This window comes from Heliangelus exortis, chromosome 3, assembly GCF_036169615.1.
Source record: "Heliangelus exortis chromosome 3, bHelExo1.hap1, whole genome shotgun sequence".
In the NCBI taxonomy this organism is placed as follows: domain Eukaryota; kingdom Metazoa; phylum Chordata; class Aves; order Apodiformes; family Trochilidae; genus Heliangelus; species Heliangelus exortis.
This window is the reverse complement of record NC_092424.1, coordinates 31,441,582-31,464,262: the sequence shown is the minus strand read 5'-3', so window position 1 is coordinate 31,464,262 and position 22,681 is coordinate 31,441,582.

Sequence of the window (22,681 nt, the reverse complement as noted above, 5' to 3'; positions counted from 1 at the left end):
GTGTTCTAAACAAGCATCTGAGGCTGTGAATATTGAGCAGTGAATATTGAGGAAAAGGTGGGAAAAGGCAGGAAGACCAATTAGGCTTAGAATTTGATGGAAATCTCTGTTTGCATGCTGCCACTGGCAATTTTTTAAAAAAGCTTTCGAAGCTGAATTGTGTTCTTGAACAGAGTAATATGAAAAATGTCACTTCCTCATCACTGTACTTTGTAGTTAAAATATGTAGGATTCAATGTCATTCTATCTGTTTCAGCTCCAGGGTCAATGTTAGGTCTGGAAGCAGTTAAGGACTGTAACTTTCATGTCCCATCTAAATTCAGGCAGCTTCACTCTGTCAGGTCCTTCTCCCTCCAGTCTTGTGACAGAATGGGAAGATTTCCTGAAGCCTCAAATTTGGGTGGCCTTGACTTTGTTTCATCCCTCTTGAGATGGTCTGAGGCCACCTAGGACACAGGGTGCCAGTTCCCCATCTAGCAATAGTGTTCTTCCCACTGACAGCACCTCAAGTGTGGCTTGTTGGGGTTTCAGCAGTGTGCTGGGAAAGATATTCCCACACCATTTTGGGACTCAGGCACTTCTGACTTTTTTCACATTATAGACAATGTAATTTTGTCAGTGGTTGTGTGAGTATTTCCATTGCTGCCTGCACACATGAAACAGGGAGAGTGATCAGAAAGTCTTCCACCCAAAACTGTGGGATTTCTTACACCATAACGTACTGTCTGAGCTTTGTGGAAAGGGGTCTCCTTTTATATAGTCACCCCATCTCATCTGTTGAACTTCCTTGCACCTTTAACTAAGGAGAGAAAGCATGCTGCATAACTAGATGCAGTAGTTAAGTTGAGGAATGCTGCTATGAACTAAAAATCTGCCTTTTAACTTTTAAAATTTTATTTTATTTTATTTTATTTTTTTAGGATATCTTCAGCAAGAAAGACAGAAAGCATTCTGGATTTCTTGATGTGCCTGAACTGAAGATGGCAATACAGACAGCAGGTGCATTCATAGGTGCAGGCCAGCTCCCTTTCTTTTCCCTGTGTCAGTGAAGGAAAGGATGGAAAACAGAGAGGAAAGAAAAAAGAACTTCAGGAAGAAAGCAGTTTAGACTATACAGATGTGCCTGCTTGATCAGAGCTCTGCATTGTTTAAGGCATTGAGACAAAAAGCTCATTTCAGGGATGAAACCCTTCGCACTGAAGCGGGGGAGCAGGAAGAGAGATCCAGAGAAGCACAGCCTGGCCAGAGCCAGGCTTAAGATTTACTTAACCATAGTCTCTCTGTGTCATGGACAAAACACAGAAAAGGAGCAAGCCACAGTCCCTGCTTGCACCAGTTCCTGCAGTTTCTTTTCATGGCAGGGATTAGATCTAGAAGAAAAAGCCACATTTACTTAGTTTGCACTGACCTCTGTTGTCTACATGGACTCTGAAACTTGGAGTGAGTGCATGAGGCCCTTTCACATGAGTGAAGCATTTTAGCTGGGTCATCTCTCCAGGGACTGTGCATGAAGTGTATCTCTGAGGCAGGAATCATACAGTAGAGAAGCATCATCCCAGAGCAAGTTCTGGTGTGGCTCATCCTCTCCCCTCTGCAGGTCAGGCTACTCACAAGCACCTCCTGCACCTTTGGCCCTGTGCTCTGGCTCTGCTTCCAGGAGGCTCCATTTCCCTGACTTTGTGTGCTGTGTGCTCTGCCTTGAAACCATGAGCTGTGAGTCCTGAGGATTATGGTTGGGCAGAGAATGGCAGCAGCATCCCTTCCAGGGCAGCTTGCAAAGCCAGCCTGAGGGCAGTGGTAGGAAACAAGGAACAGGCTGCTAGACATGATAATACATGTTTAACAGTGTAACTTGGAAATAACAACCCCACCCAAAGTCCAGGCATCCCTTTGGGCAGCCTGTTTGCCAGAACCAGATTTTTCCTTCTGCAACAGGCTGGCAGGGAGCAGTTTAGTGCTGGGAGAAAGCAGGAGCTAGGAATTCAGTGATGCTTTCACTGAAAGTAGCCAGCCAGAAGGAAGATTAGGCCTGAGTTTCCTGTCAGAGCTCATCAGAGCACCTGTGGGCTGCAGAGGTGCCATGGTGCCCTGTATTTTTACCTGCTGGTGAGATACTTCAGCAGCAGTTCCTTTTTTCTGTGTAAGTTTAGTCTGGCCTTGGCAGGTTTGTTCTCAGAAACCCAATGCAATAAAACTCTATTATTAAAACCAAAATGTGTCCTTGAGCTTGTGCCCTTCCACACAAGCTTGAGCATCCTGGTCCATAACATTGCTTTCTCCAGGGGGTGTGGAGCACTGGCAATAACACTGGAGGGAGACTGTGTGCATTCACAGCCAGTGAAGTCATAATGAGTCCTTATTTGAATATTTTCATTAAAAAACAGGCAACCAATTTTTGCGCTTATACACATCACTTGCTGTAGATGAAAATTCTTATGTTTAAATAAGTACCATAGGTTTTTATTCTTCTTTAAAAAAGGCCAAGAGAGGTTCTCCTCCCCCTCTACTCTGCCCTGGTGAGTCCACATCTGGAATATTGTGTCCAGTTCTGGGCCCCTCAGTTCCAGAAAGATGAGGAACTTCTTGAGAGAGTCCAATGTGGAGCGACTAAAATAATGAAGGGAGTGGAACATCCTTATGAGGAAAGGCTGAGGGAGCTGGGGCTCTTCAGCTTGGAGAAGAGGAGACTGAGGGGTGACCTCATCAGTGTTTATAAACATGTAAGGGGCAAGCGCCAGGAGGATGGAGTAAACCTTTTTCCAGGGGTAACTAACAATAGGACACGGGGCAATGGTTATAAACTGGAGCATAGGTGGTTCTGTATAAATATTAGGAAGAATTTTTTCACCGTGAGTGTGACAGAGCACAGGTGACCTGAGTCTCCCTGAGGCTTCCCAGGGTGGTTTTGGAGTCTCCTTCTCTGGAGACATTCAAAGCCCCCCTGGATGTGTTCCTGTGTGACCTGCTGTAGGAGACCCTGCTCTGGCAGGGGGGGTTGAACTGGATGATCTTTTGAGGTCCCTTCCAACCCCTAACTTTCTATGATTCTATGATTTTAAGTGCCAGTGTAAAGACAGCTCCTTCCCATATATGCGTGCAGGAATCTCTAAAAGTTTCATTGCTGTTTATAATGAGTATCTCTTAAAACGTTCTGAAGTCTTTCAGTTACCACTTTAAAGAGGGGATAATGTTGAATTTCTCAAGCTTTTCAAAACCTTGTAAATAAGATTTTTACAGGAGGATTTTGACAGGTCTCAAATGGGAATAAAAGGCAGTCCACCTTTATGATGATGTGAATGCAGTTGTGAAAATGAAATCTCTCCTATTAAATAAATCATTAATCATTTTTTTCAAAGGAGCCAGAGATCTGACCTAAACCAAAAGCAGCAGCTTCTTTGCAAAGCCTATTTAACTAGAGTTAATGAGTCACCAAGGGGGCACTTATGTCTGCCCAGAGGAGGTAACTTCAGTGATGATGTTTGTTCCTAGAAACTGCCAGACACAAACCCAGCCCTGGAGATACAACCTTGTTGAGGGAATGGGCCAATATGGGGATTTCCTTGTTCTATGCCTTTCCTCAGAGCAGTGTAGGGTGGATGTGCTTCCTGTTCCTATGCATTCCCAGCAGCATTGCACTTTTGCCTAAAGCCAGGCAGGTTTCAAAACATTAATTATCTTCCCATGCCTTTTGTATCCAGGCTGGGAAACAGGCTCCTGGAGAACCATGTCAGACTTAAATTCATGTCAACATTCTATTACTGTTTATAACATCACTTTTCTAGGAGGAAAACTATTTCAAAATAAATGCAAATAACACAAAATACTGTGTTTTGGCTTTATACAAACACTTGGGTTTGAACATCTCTTCCAGAAAAACTGCAGTGTAAGTGTGCACATAGAATATCGATATTTTAATTAAATTTTTTTATGGCAAAGAAAACTTTCAGTGATGTTATTTTCAAATAACTGAATAACAGCAGAATGTACATTTATGTTCCCTGGAAAAAGCTTACAAGGCATACAAACAACTTCCAGAGAAACAGTTTAGGGCACACTGTGATCACTCAGTAGGGAGGACGGAAAAGGACCAACAAAATGTTTTCCTGCAGGAAGATGTGTTTCACTACTTCACCATTCTCCTGCCAGTCTTCAGGCAGGAGCTACTGTTGAAACAAATGATTAGAGCAGATTCAAGCAGTCGTATTGAGCTCTCCTGTAGCTACACTTTTGCCAGATTCTGGCTCTGCAGTTGGGATGCCTTTGCAGGCTGTGATCTAAAGGACAGGGCTGAAGGTATACCCAGCTCAGAAATAAGATGTGGCCAGACAGATATTGTGTGTACACACCTGAGCTCAGCAGAACATCCTAGTACAAGGCTGGCAGCTCTGCTCCTCACTTGCCACAGCCTTATGTCTGTGTTGTGTTCTTGCTTCTTCCTCATGAAATGCAGTTTTCCTTGTTCTGCACCTGGATGCATTTCAAAACTTAGCAAAAGGGGGATTACAAATTTTGATAACAGCAATGCAGGTGAGGATGCAGGTGAGGAGAAGCCTTTCTTCCCTTCTCTCTGGGTCCAAAGTGGGACAAATGAGTATGTTAGCAGGAGGGTGAAGCTAAAGATGATGCATGATGTATGTTGCCAGGGATTTTTGCTTCCAGCACCAACAGTGGTGAGCATGGCTGGATGTGGACAAAGGGCATCTGGGAAGTGTATACCTGGACCCAGGCAAGCAGCCTCACTAGTGTGAGCACAGCTCAGTGGTCACCAACAATGTCAAAGGCAGAGAAATTCTTCACTGACTCCAGCCTGTAGTTGCTGGAAACATTGCTCACAATGACTTTGAGGGAGTGACTAAAAAACAAAAAACAAAAAACAAAAAAAAAAAAAAAAAAAAAAAAAAAAAATCAAAATAAATCTATGCCTTCATTTCTTACTGTGCCATCTGTTCATTCTGAGCTGCAAAACATCTTGGTTCAAGAAAGAAGCAAGAGACAATGCTTGCTGCTGCTGTTTGTCTTAAAAGCACAACTTGAAGGATAGCAAGCCAAATGGAGATGCATCAAACCTTTTAGCAGCTAGTCTGAAGCAGAAATCCTGCTTTGGTCCATAGCAATATGCCTGAGTGCTACACTTTATTAGTCTGGAGACTGTCATTTGACAATATTGGGTTTAAAAATATTTTTCTTTTTTAAAAAAAAAACACCACAAACAACCACAAACCTTTACAATCTTGCTGGTTCCTGTTTACACTCTGTCATTGGTTCATTGGCTCATAATTCATTAAATCTTTGTCATACCAAGAGTCAGTTTAATGGGGTAGTTGGCAGGAAAACCATATTCCCAGAGCCCACCCTCCCTTCCACTCACAATCATGCAGGTGCCATCCTTTCCCAGAAATTTCTCTGGCTGCAGCTGCTGCAATGATTTATCATGGAAAGCAACATAAGGAAAATGTTCGTAGGTCTGAATAAGAGAAAACAGCTGTTCCAAATCCCCTTAACTGTCCTATGCAGGACACCTACTCACTCCATCACAACCTGTGACATATGTCTATGTCTAAAGATGTAGATCAGCAGTAATTAAATGCACCTTTTCTCCTCCTTTTCCAGTGGCTGACTCTTGTCATGTGCACCTAAAGAGATGGCAGAACTCAACATGACTGGTGAGAGATCTGACAGTATCTGCATCCTGTGAGGAAAGGAGTGAGTGCCCTAGATCAACAAGAGAGGGGTCCTTACAGAAAGCTGCCCCTGAGGTTATGGTGGTTTTGAGAGAGAGATAAAAGCTGCAAATGGAGCAGTGCTGGAAATGGAATTAGATGATGGGCTATTTGTTCTGGGGAACTGCTGATGGCCTTGTCAGTCAGATCACCAACAGCTCAGTTAGTGACTTGTCCCCCTCTCTCCATTCCCACCTGAAGTGATAAGTTTTCATAGAATCATAGAATCATAGAATTAGCTGGGTTGGAAGGGACCTCAGAGATCATCAAGTCCAACCCTTGACCCACTGGTGCGGTTGCTAGACCATGGCACTGAGTGCCACATCCAGTCTCTTTTTAAATGTCTCTAGGGATGGAGAATCCACCACCTCACCGGGCAGTCCATTCCATTGCCTGATCACCCTCTCTGTAAAAAAATTCTTTCTGATATCCAGCCTAAATCTCCCCTGGCACAACTTAAGACTGTGTCCTCTTGTCTTGTTGAAAGTCGTCTGGGAAAAGAGACCAACTCCCACCTGGCTCCAACCTCCTTTCAGGTAGTTGTAGAGAGCGATGAGGTCTCCCCTGAGCCTTCTCTTCTTCAGGCTGAACAGCCCCAGCTCTCTCAGCCTCTCTTCATAGGGCCTGTGCTCGAGTCCCTTCACCAGCCTGGTTGCCCTCCTTTGGACCTGTTCCAGGACCTCGATATCCTTCCTGAACTGAGGGGCCCAGAACTGGACACAGTACTCGAGGTGTGGCCTCACCAGGGCTGAGTACAGAGGCAGAATCACTTCCTTGGACCTGCTGGCGACGCTGTTCCTGATACAGGCCAGGATGCCATTGGCCTTCTAGGCCACCTGGGCACACTGTTGGCTCATGTTCAGCTTCCTGTCAATCCAGGCTCCCAGGTCCCTTTCTGCCTGGCTGCTCTCAGCCACTCTGTGCCCAGCCTGGAGCTCCCCATGGGGTTGTTGTGGCCAAAGTGCAGGACCCGGCACTTGGCCGTGTTGAACCTCATCCCGTTGGAGTCAGCCCAACTCTCCAGTCTGTCCAGGTCCCTCTGCAGAGCCCTCCTGCCTTCTGGCTGGTCCACACTTCCTCCCAGCTTGGTGTCGTCTGCGAATTTGCTGATGATGGACTCAATCCCTTCATCTAAGTCATCGATAAAGATATTAAACAGAACTGGGCCCAACACTGATCCCTGGGGGACACCACTGGTGAGCGGCCGCCAACTGGATGTAGCCCCATTCACCATCACTCTCTGGGCCCGGCCTTCCAGCCAGTTTTTAACCCAGCACAGAGTGCTCCTGTCCAAGCTGCGGGCAGACAGCTTTTTCAGGAGAATGCTGTGGGAGACGGTGTCAAAGGCCTTGCTGAAGTCCAGGTAGACCACGTCCACCGCCTTCCCCTCATCCACCAGACGGGTCACCTGATCATAAAAGGAGATCACGTTGGTCAGGCAGGACCTTCCCTTTCTAAACCCGTGCTGGCTGGGTCTGATCCCTTGCCCATCCTGCAGGTGCTGTGTAATTGCACCAAGGATGATCTGTTCCATAACCCTGCCAGGCACTGAGGTCAGGCTGACGGGCCTATAGTTTCCCGGGTCCTCCTTCCGGCCCTTTTTGTGGATTCAATAGATCAATTAGAGAACTTGCCTTTTATGTCTTCTGAGGGCAGTTACCTCTGCATATCTTACATAGCTGTAGCCATTGTAAGCCAAGCAGAGGGTGCTTCATTTGCTGTTTGCTCCTTTCATGTCAGGCCTGGAAAGGGATTTTATTTTTTTTACCTCTGAAGTTTATCTGGACTATCCAATTTTGCTGTTTGGTTCTAATGAAGAACTCTGCCTTTTCCTATGAAACTTGTCCTTTTTATGCATCCATAATCCATGTCAGTCACCATGCTTCTGGTAGCCCGATGGCATGCTGCTGTTCCCAGTTGCAATGGGGAAGTGTTGGTGCTCGGCCAAAACAGGTGCCACTGAGGAGAAAACAGGTAAGAAACCAAATCCTTAGGGAAAAGCTACACTGGAGAACCAGCAGCCTCCTGCCGTTGTGTTGTCTTTGACCCCAGGAACTCCCAGAGCACATTTGTGCAAAGTCATACGTTCAAAAACTGAGTGGAAAAAACCACAGGACCTTCACTGAAATACAAGGACTGCATCCAGATGGACTTTCCTGTAGACAGGAATTGCAATAATAAATTATGCATGAGCCACATCTCTGGTGTCATAGATCATGTTTCTGAATGCCAGTTTTGGTGACACATTGAAAGAGAAATGTGCAATTAGAGTGTAAATTACACTCCTCCAGGGGACAAGAGTGGTAGCTTCAGACCCAATGCAGGGACAGCTCTGTGTCTTTCTTCCTTGGCTCCAGGACCAATATTTGTGTCTGACTGCTCGTCTGTCTTAGCTGCTAATTACATCCCATGTGTCCATCTGCAACAGGAGCCTGGCTACCCCACTCAAAACTGTGATGAGTTCACCCCTGTAAGATCAGTTTGCATATGGTTATTTGCTTGAAAGCCTGTCCTTTGCATATGGAGGGTTTTGGACAGTGTACCTGCCTTTGTGACAGCAAAGCTGTATTTTGAAGTGTTGCTCTGTAGAAATGTTACTGAAAAGCACAGCACCCACTCTTTACACCACGGAGTATCACTAGGTAAATGTGAGACTAGAAAGACCTCAGTTTGGCAGAAGAATTTTCTTAAATTATTGCTTGCAAATGTTATTGTCTATTTAGTTTTCTCTTTTGCTTTCATGAATCTTGCATTAACTGATCATAACTTTTGGAAATATATAATTAATCATAGTTTTCACTTGCTTATTTTGAATGAAATTCTGCTTGTAGGGTGTTCACAAGCAGTTCACTTGAGAAATTCAACAGCAACTTGAAGCCCAGAGACTGGGCCCCTCAGGTGACTGAAGCCCTTTAAACTAGAAACTGACAAAAAATGAACAATGTGGGAAAACACAATTGGCATTTGTTCAAAATATTCTGTTGGAAAAAATACTCTCATGAGTGATTTCTAAAGACTGACCTCCAACTGTCACCATTTTGAACGAGTTTCTATCTCTGTTTTAGGCGTCTTTTCAGCTCCTCAGTATGACACAGCCCAAGAGCCTTCCATAGGGCTCTTGAAAAACCAAACACTGGAGTGATGGAGTGATGCCAGGTTGCTTATGAAAATTTGCTTACACTTAATGGTACTCAGATGTCTGCATGGGGAGTCCCTTTTAGGTAAACTGGAGTTGCTTTGAAGAGAAAAGAGGCAACGAAAGAGATCCATGGGTCTGGGAATCTGGAAGTGTCAGCTATGATCTCTCATCTTCAGTTCATCTGGTTCTCCTAGGTCATGCACAGCTCTGTGAACTTCATTGCCAATAAAAATAGAATCAGGCTTTTTGTGTGCAAGGACTGTCAATTGCTTGGGTAACAAAACCAATTAAGACGCAGGTTTTTTAGAGTTATTTCTTAATTTGCTTGTGTGCAATTTTCAAAGGCCAGAAAAGGGTAGAAGAAATTAATGATAATTCATAAACTTCATCAGGAGCTTTTTGGGCTTCTTCCTAACTTTTTACTGATTAAAAAAAATTTAAAAATTAAAGTCATGCATATTTGATAATTTCAATAGTAAGGATTAATTTTTATTTGTTGTGGAAATGAAGTGGCATGTTAGAGACACAGAATAGATTATTCAGTGGTTTATTCTGATTTCCAGCATTTATATCTGGACTGTCAAGGAGGACACAAGTTTGTAAATACTATATTAAAAAAAAAAAAAAAAAAAGGGCTTCTTCAGAATTTAACTTAAATCTGCTAAATGACCACAAACTTTCTGTAGCCCACACACAAACTCCACTTTCATACTTTCATCATGGTGATAGAATCAAATCTAGTGATCTATTCTGCTCAACTGTTGAGAGAAACTTCTGAAGACTCTATTTGTGAAAATGCCAAAAAGAAGGCTGGAAATGTTGATAGATGAAAATGATTCAGGGTAGTCATGGCAATAAAATTTACACTGTGCATCAGCCAGACTTCCCACACACATTTTCACTGAGGTGTCCAGATACTAACAAAAGACTTCACTTATTTGGCAGAGATGTTACACACTGGGGCACCAACTATGTCACAAAGTAGAGGGACCACTGTCTTTATTATCTTGAGGTCACTCTGTGATGGCATCTTGTTCTGCAGCTTGGAGAGCATATTACTTCACTAAAAGTTAGGGGAAAGGGAAATCAGTTAAATCAGACTGTTCCAATATTTTTCAGTCACATTTAAACAAGCTTATTCCTTGTCCAAAGTGTGACTTGCACATCCCACAAGAAATCATTAATAGTTAATCATTAATTAAACTCTCTGAAAGTGCTGGCAAAGAGAGACGATAAATAAAAAAGGTGGCAAAGGAATAACAAATATGTTTTCCTAAAAGGGTATTTCAGTGGATTAATTTCTGAGAAATATGCTTGCTTAGTTTAGTCTGAGAATGCAAAAAGGATAAGCAGAAATCTTGGGAGTAATTCTGTATGATGTCCACATGCTTAAACTGGCTCAGGCCTGCTGGGAACAAGGTATTTGTAGCTACACAGAAGTGACCTATGGTGAAATTTTGTAGTCCAGTTCAAGCCAAAAGGTTTAAATGCATTCTTATTATGTGAAAGTCCCATATAAAGTATGTGGACTATGATCACAAAGTCAACATGGCTTTACTAAGGGGAAGTCATGGCTGAACAACCTGATGTAACCAAGTGGATGGATGATGTCAGAGCAGCAGACAGAGTTTATCTTGATGTCAGTAAGGCATTGACACCATCTCCCACAGCATCCTTGGAGCTAAACTGAAGAAGTGTGGCCTGGATGATCAGGTAGTGAGGTGGATCAGGAGCTGGTTGAAGGATAGAAGCCAGAGAGTTGTAGTCAATGGGATGGAGTCCAGTTGGAAGTCTGTTTCTAGTGGAGTCCCTCAAGGGTCAGTACTGGGACCAGTACTATTCAGTATATTTACTGATGACCTGGATGAGGCAACAGAGTGTAATATCAGCAAGTTTGCTGTTGACACAAAACTGGGAGAAATGGCTGACACCCCAGAAGGCTGTGCTGCCATTCAGAGGGACCTGGACAGACTGGAGAGCTGGGCAGGGAGAATAATGTATTACAACAATGTCAAGTGTGAAGCCTTGCAGCTGGGAAAGAACAACCCCAGGTACCAGTATGGGCTGGGGACTGAGCTGTTGGAGAGCAGCATAGGGGAAAGGGACCTGGGGGTGCTGGTGGATGGAAGGATGGCCATGAGCCAACAATGTGCCCTGGTGGCCAAGAAGGCCAATGGCATCCTGGGGTGCATTAGAAGGGGGGTGGCTGGTAGGTCGAGGGAGGTTCTCCTCCCCCTCTACTCTGCCCTGGTGAGGCTGCATCTGGAATATTGTGTCCAGTTCTGGGCCCCTCAGTTCCAGAAAGATCAGGAACTGCTTGAGAGAGTCCAATGTGGAGCGACTAAAATGATGAAGGGAGTGGAACATCTCCCTTATGAGGAAAGGCTGAGGGAGCTGGGTCTCAAGAGCATGGAGGAGAATGAGGGGTGACCTCATTAGTGTTTATAAATATGTAAGGGGTGAGTGCCAGGAGGATGGAGTAAAGCTTTTCTCAGGGGTGAGTAACAATAGGACACGGGGCACTATCAATGCATTAAGATCAGACTTAAAAATCTTAATTTGTAGACAAAATATTTCTTTTCCTTTTCTTACAAGATGCAGTAGCTTTTCTGTGGAAGGCACTTCTGCTTGTGGTGAGACAAAGATCCTTGTCTCTAATAACTTAATCTGGTAACAGACTAAAATCTGTCTTCAGTAGGAAGCTACCAGCAGGTGCAAAGCATGCCAGATGAGTTACATCATTTGTAGTGGTAAGGCAAGGGGCTAGGTTTTAAACTAATAAGGGTAGATTCAGACTGATATAAGGAAGAAATTTTTTACAGTGAAATTGGGGAAACACTGGAACAGGTTGCACAGAAGCCTCATCCCTGGAAACGTTCAGGGTCAGGCTGAGCAACCTGATGTAGCTGAAAATGCCCCAGCTCACCTGCAGTGGGGTTGGACTATATGACTTTTAAAGGCCTCTTCCAACCCAAATCGTTCTATGATTCTGTAAGATTGTCTTCTCACAGACAGATAGTGGGGATGCTTTCTTATGCAAGAGTTCTATGTCCATGTGCAGAGCACTTGCACCTGACAGCAGCTACAGTCACTGCTGGGCAAAGCCCACCTTTGCCTCCATAACACCAACCCTTCACTAAGCTGTGTGCAGCCTATGAACACAGGCAGTCTCAGGGACAAATCTACATCCCTTTGGGGCTTGAGGACTGATGCCTGGGTGCTGTTCCTGCACCGGGTCAGAAAGTAACAACTCACTGCTGCCAAGCAGTGCTGGAGCTGGAACATGTTGCTTTTGCCTATCAATTCCTTACCTGAATTAACTTATCCTGTGGTTCCTGGCAACTCTTCTTGCACCCACTCCCACCCTGTGATATCTGCATCTTTTCAGCCCCGAGGAGTGCGATTGGCACTCAGATGGAGAGGTTACCAACCTTTTCAGGGAAGGAGCCCTCCTCCAAGCTGGCAGTGATGCCTCGGATGCCTGCCCCTGGCTGTGTGCCCGCTGTGCCTGGTGGCCTCACTCTGTCACTGGGACGGATTTTTGGTGCACAGCACTGACATCTAGAGGCTCCCTGAGCTGAGGAACTCGTCTCTCACAGCTCACACACCACTAACATAATTTTCCTGGCAAGAACTTACTCCTCACGAAGCCTTCTGGGAAGACAACTCACACCCTAAAGTTGAATTACTGCAAGACTTAGATCCAAGCTCTTTTCCTAAACCACCATAGGAAGGATCTTTCTTGTTGCACCTCAAATAAATTTTATTTTACTTCTGGGATCCCAAAACATTCCCAAAAGACACACTGGTCCATGTGAAGCTGGTGCTGATTGCATATTACATACAGTTTTCCATTTGATGAAATATTATTTCCTTGCTTTAGATGCTGTACCTCAGAGCCAAAGCATCCATCAAATGCAAAACGTATAAGAGCACAGGACAGAGGAATCCTATTTATGTTAAAAATAGTAGTAAAATTGCACTTTGAGGTCCTTTTACTCACTTGCTCCCTGAGACTGTCAGAGTGCACTGTTGTTGGGCACTACTCATATCTTAGCAGCACCAGCTGAGCAAACAACTTTGTCTGTCTGGAAGTTCCAAATTATGGGAGACAACAGCCAGATGCTTTTTGCAAAGCTGCTGAATGGTTCATTAAACTATGTGGTATCTACACGGAGCCATTGCAGCTGTGCCCTTCATGCTGCCAATCTGGCAGTGGATTGGCACATATTCCCACTGACCTATATGAGATGGATTAATGAGTAACACATTAGAAAAATCATTTCTCTGATGAACAGCCTGCTGCTACTGAGATGTCAATTTTATGTGAGATGTTAAGCAAGAGCCTTTAGATTTTTCCATAATAATGTACTTCTAACATAGCAGTAACTGGCATTAGGCTTTTAGACAAATATTCTTGGCTTTCATGTCCCTTTGTCTATGAAATTATTCTGTTGCTCAGGTGGGAAAACTGAGGTATGGAAGAGTTATTTCCTTCTCTAGCCCACACCTCCCCCCACCCCAGTAAGTAAACAGCAGAGCAAACATGATTTAAAAAAAAAAAAAGGGGGGGGGACGACGACGACGACGACTTTCAAAACTCTCTTTTTCTTTTGATTGAAAGAATGGGAGAGCCTTTAAAAGGCCTGAGCCTCAAGTGTACCCAGTGGCATAAAGTCAGCAGTAAAAAATTTCGGAGTCAGGAACTGTTTGCTTCTCTTTTTTGACAAGATTTACTAATCCAGGGATGGGCCATGTGATGTTAACACAGGAGTTCAGAGAGATGAAGCACAATGTTCTCCTCTGGCATTTGGATCTGCAGCAGCAATGTCTGGATAAGTGATGGTTATGGTAGAATCCATCCTGGGGTGAGATCCATCCTCCTGGACACACTGGAAGATGAATCTGTTTTGAGGTATGGAAGGTTGTAGAATTCATCACAGTCTCCTCTTACCAAGCTGTTGTAGCACTGTTTGATGGCTGAGTTTTATGAATGTTTACCAATGTTTATCATTTAAACAAGTGTTTACCAACTACTTTTTGTAATATACTTAGATTTCATTCTTTGGAAAACAGGTCAGTTCCAAATTGCCTTCCAAGAAAAAAACAAACCAAACCAAAAAAACCCCAACGAAAACAAAGCTTTGGCAAATTTGAGATTCCTGGCCCAAAGAATTTGGACAAATTTGTCAAATATACATATTGGATAAGCACTTCTGAGAAACAGCACTCCTGTGAGCTCTCTGTACCACTGATACTGAGGTAGACCCTGAGATTTATCTCATCTTAATTTGTCATTTAATGTGTGTGTTCTGATAATTTGATTATCAGGGAACAGATTTCTATTGCGTTTACAGTATATTAATAAGCTTTAAAGTTTTTTTTCTCCTCTTCTCAGCTCTGAAATGTTTAAAAGTCGGAAAAGTTCACCCGAGTTCATTTAAACAGAGGTGGTTTTCCGTCCCGCAGTTTCGACCGTGACCTGCAGATGGCAGGACCGAACTGCAGATTTTTTTCCAGTCCATCTCTCATTTGCTCTACAAACCTGCAAACTAAGCCCGAAATTTCCATCAAGAGAGCAAGGTACGTGCAGCAGATTGCAGATGAAGCAAGGGATATAAAACGCCAGCCCACAGCTGGGTTTGGAGACGCTGAACTGCTTTTTTAAAATCTAGCAGAAGGAGGAGACAAAAGCAGGATCAGACCAGCCTGGTGACCTCCACCATCCCACACGTCTCTGCAGTTATGATATCCCAGTCTGACACCTCCTCAAAACCTGTTTTCCATTTGGGAAAGAAACAGTTCGTTTTCCATTTTAATTAGGCTTAACTGGCAAAGTGGGAACAGCTCTAATTCATAGCCTGGCAGCGCTAGATTTCCTGCTGCTTAAATACCAGTCAGTGCCCTGCTGTCAGCAATAGAGAAGGAATAGAAGGGTCTCAGCACAATGCTCAGCTCCAATGGCTCCTTGGAATCAGCCAAATTTTCTGTGTTCTTCTTTGGACTTTATCCTTGCATACCTGTTGGTTTTTTTTGTTTTTGTGTTTTGTTTTTGTGGGGTTTTTTTTTGTTTTGTTTTTTTTTTTTTGTTTGTTTTGTTTTGTTTTGGGGGTTTTCTGGGGGGTTTTTTTGGGGGGGGGGTTGGGGTTTTTTGTTTTTTTGGGGTTTTTTGGGGTTTTTTTGGGGTGTTTTGTTTTTGTTTTTTTTTTCTGACTGATCTGGTTTGGCAAGGGAGCTCCGTTTTTCTGCCTGAAGACAAATTCCCAGTGCTACAAGGTTACCCGATCTGATGTCCCTTTTAGGGGTAAAGAACTCAGAGGTGACACCTGATCACCATGTGTCTACCAAACCATTCTGGTGGCAGGGCACGGATCAGCACCTGAAACTCCTGGAGGAGTATTTTGCTCCTTGTGATTCTGTGATGGATGAAGACCCAGCTGGCCAGAGGCAAAGTGGTTATCTGCTAAATAAACACAAAGAAATGTCTCAGCTTGAGCAAAGGATGAAGATCTGAGAGATGAGAAAGTGATTCCAGCCTCTGAATCCTTTGTTGGTTTATCCATGCCACTGTGGGAGGTAAATGAGATGCAATAAAAATGCTGCTATGCCCAGTGGCAAGAGGCTCATTACAAGGGAAATGGAGCATGTGCTAATGTGAGATCATTTGCAAGATCTTCTGGAGCCCTTTTTTTGTTTGTTTGGTTGGTTGGTTTTTTCTGTGGCTTTTTGGGGGGGTGTTTGTTATTTTGGTTTTTTTGTTGTTGGTGGTGGTTTGGGTTTTTTGTCTTGTTTTGGTTTTTTTTTTCGTGGCCAATGAAACAGACAATTAATTTGGAAACAACTGTGGTTTGCTAGTTAATTAGCATGGGAAAATTATTGGCAGTACATGTTTCTGATTACTTATACTTGGTAAAGTTATGCTAGCAGCATAGATTACTCATCATATTTGTAGCTAAATGACAAAAAGTCACCACTTTTTTTTTTTTTTTTTTTTTTTTTTGGTTGCTGCCCAGCCATAAAGAAGAGCAGGTGTGATCTTTGTGTATGCCATGCCCTGGCTTCCTGCTGTGGCAAACAATGGGGCAGAAAGAAGAGACAAACCTGAATGCTGCCCTTGGCTTTCCACACTGGGAAAGGGTCAGCCCAGCTCAGTGCAGCATCCACCCCAACACTGAGCCATGCAGGCAAGGATGCCAGGATTGTTCCTTTAGCAGCATAAACTGGGCTGTCTCCAGATCTTCAGTATTCTGCATATCCAGTGCCTGAATTCCACCGAGTTTTCTCAAATCCTGGATGTAAGTCTTTGTTGAGGTGTCAGAGCCTAATTTCACTTATTGAACTACTTTTCCCTACTTGCGTTTGCCTGAGGCTAGAGCTGTTTTCAGCCTCTTCCCAAACCTCACAAAATCATGCAGGAATCCTTTGATGGCCTCCTAGGCAGGGCAGAGCCCTCCCTGCTCCTGCAAAAGGCTCCAATCCCAAGCAATAATGTGGAGATGCCGTGTGCCTGGGTTGTCTTTTCTGCTTCAAAACAAGCTCAGCAAACTTCTTGCTCCACTACCTACCTCCCAGGGTGAAGTCAACCAGCAGGAAAGAGGCAGAAAAAGGCCAAGGGAGAGTGGAGGCCAGTCCTGTCCTCACAGAACAACCACCATGGCATTGGTGGGACCCAGGTGCTTGTTTCGCCTCTAGAATCATAGAATCATAGAATCATAGAATTAGCTGGGTTGGAAGGGACCTCAGAGATCATCAAGTCCAACCCTTGACCCACCGGTGCGGTTGCTAGACCATGGCACTGAGTGCCACATCCAGTCTCTTTTTAAATGTCTCCAGGGATGGAGAATCCACCACCTCACCGGGCAGCCCATTCCATTGCCTGATCACTCTCTCATAAAAGGAGATCAGGTTGGTCAGACAGGACCTGCCCTTTCTAAACCCGTGCTGACTGGGTCTGATCCCTTGCCCATCCTGCAGGTGCTGTGTGATTACACTGAGGATGATCTGTTCCATAACCCTGCCAGGCACTGAGGTCAGGCTGACAGGCCTGTAGTTTCCTGGGTCCTCCTTCCGGCCCTTTTTGTGGATTGGAGTGACATTCGCCAACTTCCAATCATCTGGGATGTCCCCAGTGAGCCAGGACTGTTGGTAGATGATAGAGAGAGGCTTGGAGAGCTCTTCTGCCAGCTCCCTCATCACCCTTGGGTGGATCCCATCTGGTCCCATAGACTTGTGGGGATCCAAGCAGCTCAACAGGTCACTGACTGTGTCCTTCAATATTACAGGGGGGCTGTTTAGATTCTTATCACCTTCTTTAAGTTCCAGAAGCCATCTGTCCTCAAGATAACCTGTCTTTCTTTTGAAAACTGAGGTAAAGAAGGTATTAAATACCTCAGCCTTTTCCTCATCTTTGATAACTATACTCCCACTCATGTCCAGTACAGAATGAATGTTTTCCTTGCCCCTTCTTTTGCTGTTGATGTATCTGTAGAAGGATTTCTTGTTGTCTTTCACAGAGGTGGCGAGTATCAGTTCTTGTTGTGCCTTTGCCTCTCTGATTTTCCTTCTACATGACCTGACTATATTCCTAAATTCCTCTTGAGAAGTTAGTCCTTTTTTCCATAAATGGTAGGCCCTCTTCTTTACCCTAATTTCTTTTAGAATCTCCCAGTTCAGCCAGACCGGTCGTCTTCCCCGCCGGCTCGCCTTTCGGGACTCTGGGACAGCCTGCTCCTGTGCTTTCAAAACTTGCTCTTTGAAGTACGACCATCCCTCCTGGACCCCTCTGTTTTCAAGGGCTGTTTCCCAGGGTATACTCTGAACTAGTCTTTTGAATAGTCCAAAATCTGCCCTCCGGAAGTCTAACATAGAGATTTTACTGATGACTCTCCTTGTATCCCTGAGTATTGAAAACTCTATTATTTCATGATCGCTAAGTCCCAGGCGTCCACCGACCACCACATCTCCCACCAGCCCCTCCCTGTTTGTGAAAAGAAGGTCAAGTGGGGCTCCATCCCTGGTGGGCTCATTTACCAGCTGGAACAGGAAATTATCCTCAATACACTCTAGGAATCTCCTAGACTGCCTCCTCTCTGCGGTGTGGAGTTCCCAGCAGATGTCCGGCAGGTTAAAGTCACCTACAAGAACAAGGGATGATGATTTTGAAATATCCGCCAGTTGCTTGTAGAATATTTCATCATCCTCATCATCAGACTCCCATCACGATATCGGTCTTGTTGACTTTCCCTCTGATTCTAATCCACAGGCATTCTGCCTTATTATTGGTGATCTCAACTTCTACAGTGTCAAGAGACTCCCTAACATACAGGGCTACCCCTCCGCCTCTCTTACCCTGCCTGTCCCTTCTGAAGAGCCTGTAGCCACCCATGGCAGCACTCCAGTCATGGGAGTCATCCCACCACGTTTCCGTGATAGCGACTACATCATAGCTTTCCTGCCGCACAATGGCTTCCAGCTCCTCGTTTGTTGCCCATGCTGCGTGCATTGGTGTACATGCACTTCAGCCGGGCTGCTGATTTGTCATTTATCTTGGGTAGTCCACCCTTAGGTTCCTCTCTGGAGAGCCCAGTTTCAACCCTCTCCCCCTTCCAACCTAGTTTAAAGCCTTCCTTATCAGCCCCTTCAACCTATGAGCTAGAGTCCTTTTCCCCCTGTTAGTTAGATGAAGCCCATCAGGTTTGATGACACTAGGCAGCATGGGATTTACCCCGTGGTCGAAAAACCCGAAGTTCCGCCGGTGGCACCAGTCCCTTAGCCACCTATTGATCAGATAGGTTTTCCTAGTCCTCTCCTCATTCAGGTCTTCTACTATTGGAACTGAGGCGATCACCACCTGTGCTCCTGACCCATCAACTAACCCAGTGCCTTGAAGTCCTTTTTAATCACCCTTGTACTTCTTCCAATAATGTCTTCACTGCCAGCCTGGACTACCAACAGTGGATAATAGTCTGAGGGATGAATTAGCTGAGGGATTCTCCTACTAATATCCCTCACCCGGGCGCCAGGAAGGCAACAGACCTCTCTGTGGGATGGGTCCGGTCGACATATGGGGCCCTCAGTTCCCCTCAGAAGGGAGTCACCGACTACAACCACCCTTCTTCTTTTCTTCGTGGGTGAAGTTTTAACCTGTCTGGTAGATAGGGGGCGTACAGGAGACCTTCTGGACAGATCGTCCTCTTGTCTGTCTTCTTCCTGGTTTTCTGAGTCCAGGGCCTCATATCTGTTTTCTACGGGCACCTGGGGGGATGGTGGGGGTTGGGAGGGAATTCTTCTGCCTTTCCGGTGGGGGACCTGTTTCCATTCTCCCCCATCCACCTGGTCTGTATCGGTTGCCTGATGGGAGGAGGGGCAGGGCTTCACCATCTCCTCCTGGATTTCTTTTGCAGTCGAGAGGGTGTGACTCCACCAGTCAATTTCCCTTTCGCTCTCCCTAATACTTCTCACTCTTTCCACCTCCTCCTTAAGCTCTGCCACCATGCTCAGCAAGTCACTGACCTGCTCGCATCTAACACAGACCCCATTTTCGCTGTCCTCTGGTGCTAACACGAGACTTAAACACTCTGCGCAGCCAGATACCTGAACAGCTGCGTCCATCTTTTTGTTCCTCTTAAGGGGTTCCATCTGTGTGGACACACTCTTCTTCTCAACAGCAACAGTTTTTGCTTTTTTTGAAACCATCTCTAGCCGTGCCTCTCCCGCTTACTCTGCCTGCGCCAACTGCCTCGCTCACTGCCGCTTCACCTTCCTGTTTGCCTGCTCCTGTTCGCCGCACTCCGGGTCGCTGGCGCTCCTGGCAGACTCTTTAAATCCCTCGTGGCCCCGCTGGGTGCCGCCCCCTTCTCAGCTGATTGGTCTCCGTAGAAACCCTTCAACAGAAAGGTTACACAGCACGCTGCCGGTAGCCTATCATCGCTTCGAAGTTCATCTCCTGTTACATCTGGTGGAGAATGCGGGCACTTTCTTGGGGGGGAACGCTTCAGTTTTTAGTAATGGAGGTGTGGCAGTGGCGAGTGCCGCCTTCACCTCGGTTTTCATCATTGCCGGTAGGCCGCATATGACTCTCCAGGTGTTATCGGCGCCGATGATGTCACCATTAATTTCTTTTGTATTGAGGTCCGCCAGTAGGTCATAAACCTCTTCCCATAAGTCCCGGGCTTTAGCAGGACCCGGGGAGCCAAGGAGTTCCTGGCTCTCTGCCTGTGCCACAATTTTTTCAGTGGTGGCAGCTTCAGTGGGTTTGCTGGCAGTAAGACCCATCTTTTGACAAGAGGCTTAGCAGTGTAAGTAATAAGAGAAAAAAGGGGTCTCTCTTACCCTAATTTCTCGAGTTCCGGAAGAAAGATGAGAAGTTCACTCGGAGAGGAGGGTTTAGACAAGAGTCTATGCCCGCATTCTCCATCAGATGTAACAGGAGATGAACTTCGAAGCGATGATGGGCTCTGAGTGAGGACAGGATCAGTAGAGAACTGGCCTCAACCAGCACAGCTGCTGACCTGCTTCAGAATGAGCCCCTTGCCAGTCTCAGGCCCCACCTTTTATTGGCCCTTGATCTTTGAGCATGCGCACTTGGGCCAGCCCTAACTGGGCACAGGTGAGGCTGAGCACCGACTGAGCTCATTACTCGGCAGGTCCTGCCACCTGCTGCCTACAGAAGGGGAATGTCAGGAATTCTCCTACCTAACAGGCAACCAAAATGTGACATTATCATCATTCTTGAAACTAGATAATAGGCCTCAGTAACAGCAATATGTCACTATTAAGCAGGCATTCTTTATTGCAATGCTGGGCAGCACTGGGGATAACTCCACCAAGATTGCTCCAAGATAACTCCACCAAGAGAAGAGCAGTGGGGCTTTTTATGTTAAAAAAAACCAAACAGCATGTTGCTTGCATTTCCCTCATTTCTTGGATGACCATGACGCCAGTAGCATGGAAGTGGTATCTCCTCAACAAAGGCAGTTGTTCCTGATTTCCAAGAAATCAACAAAATCGGATGAAACTAAAGCAAACAGATTGCTCTGTAAACATAAAGATTGTCCTCAGCCTTTCATAAGCAAAACAATAAAAGCAACAATTACCTTCCCTGAAAAATAAGTGATTGTCATGTGCCAGCACTGCTATTTCCACTCTCAGGAGGGAGGAAGACTGCTGCTGTTCCCTTATTTTCTGTAAATGGACTGGGATGTAAAGCAATTAGGCAGAATAGAATAAACCATTCATCCAAACACAACAAGCCAGCAGAAGAGCAGTTGTACATAAGTGAAGTTTTATTTCCCCCTCACCATTTCAAATGCTCAGAAGCTTTGTGAGATGTGATGAAGGTGAGGTGTGGGGTATATACCCAGCTCCCTACTTGGCTGGGAAAGATCCCCCCAACATCAGGTTTTGTGCCCGTTAAGAAGTGCGAGAATAAGGAGTCATTTGTGCTTTTAATATACTAAAAATTAAAATAAAAGTACTAAAATTCTCCATGCTTCATAATGAGCTTTTGTACTTTCAGCCTGCAAGAAGCATCTGTCTGATATTGGTGGCTGGGTTCAAACCAGTCTGTAAATTGCCTAAGGTTTTGAGTCCTTGCTGGTACAATGCCTGCACTATCTGAGCACCACTAAGATTGAGGCCAAGCTCCTCCTTGCAGTGACACTTGGATTAGTAAAATCCACCTTCATCCCAGACTGCCACCCTAAATATTGTTCAAATACTTCAAATATGTCGTGGTTGCAGTGGGACCATGGTGAGAAGCAAAGAACAGGCCAAGGAGGACCCTGACCAGGACCTTCATGGGAGCCTGGGGACCTACCCATGGCCAGGGCTGGGATCCTTCTTTGCTCCCACTGTGATGCAGGAGGAGGTTGTTGCATGCACTTGCTGCATGCACTGCACTTCCAAAGTGTCCATAAGCATGGATACACCTTCCTAAGGGATAACAAACCTGTTCTCTACCACGTTGCTCCCAGCCATTTGAGGGTTTTGGTAGAAAACTTGCATTTTTCACAGAAATCCCAGACCTTTGGCAAAAAAAAATAAATAAATATTCTTGTTGAGAATACATCACTGTAAAGGCTTTCTTCTGCCTCAGTAGAGAAAAACACAACCTCAAGCAAGAAGGACATTGCAGATTTTGCCATTTCATGTTGATTGGACTTACTGATCATAAATGTCTTTTCCAACCTAAAAGATTCTATGATTCAATTCAGTCTTGATGTCCTGCAGATGACTCATGAGACAGCCAATGGGTCAGGCAGCTCTGCAGACACCCGATCTGCCCAAATATCAGGCTACAGCTTTCCCTGTAACACTGTGCTTGAGATCTGTGAATTTCACAGCTGTTGCCCATGCACAAGAAGAATACAGTGCCATTGACAAGACTAATGCAAAAATCAAGAGGGCCAGTATGACATAAAATCACTTCAAGGCATCTTCTCATGTACTTGAGTCCGAATTATACGAAGTAATTACAATAAATGCAAGATTAAGTACTATCAAGACTCTAAAATTGATCTGTGTGTATTAGTTCCCCTGAGCAAGAGGTTGCCTGGGATGAGTGCTCTCAGAGGAGATAATCTCTCTCTTCTCCTCCATTCACATACAAACTAATATTCTCATAATTCTCACTCACAGCACATCCACAGATGAAAAAATACCCAACCATACCAACTCCAAGTCTCACAGACACATCAAAGGAGCAGAGCCAATGGAGGAAACAAGCACACATTTTACATCAGCCAGCATCGAGTTGCTATGAAATTAGGAAATCCACCTGTGTTGCCATGACAATATCACTTTATCATCATTCATTGCACAG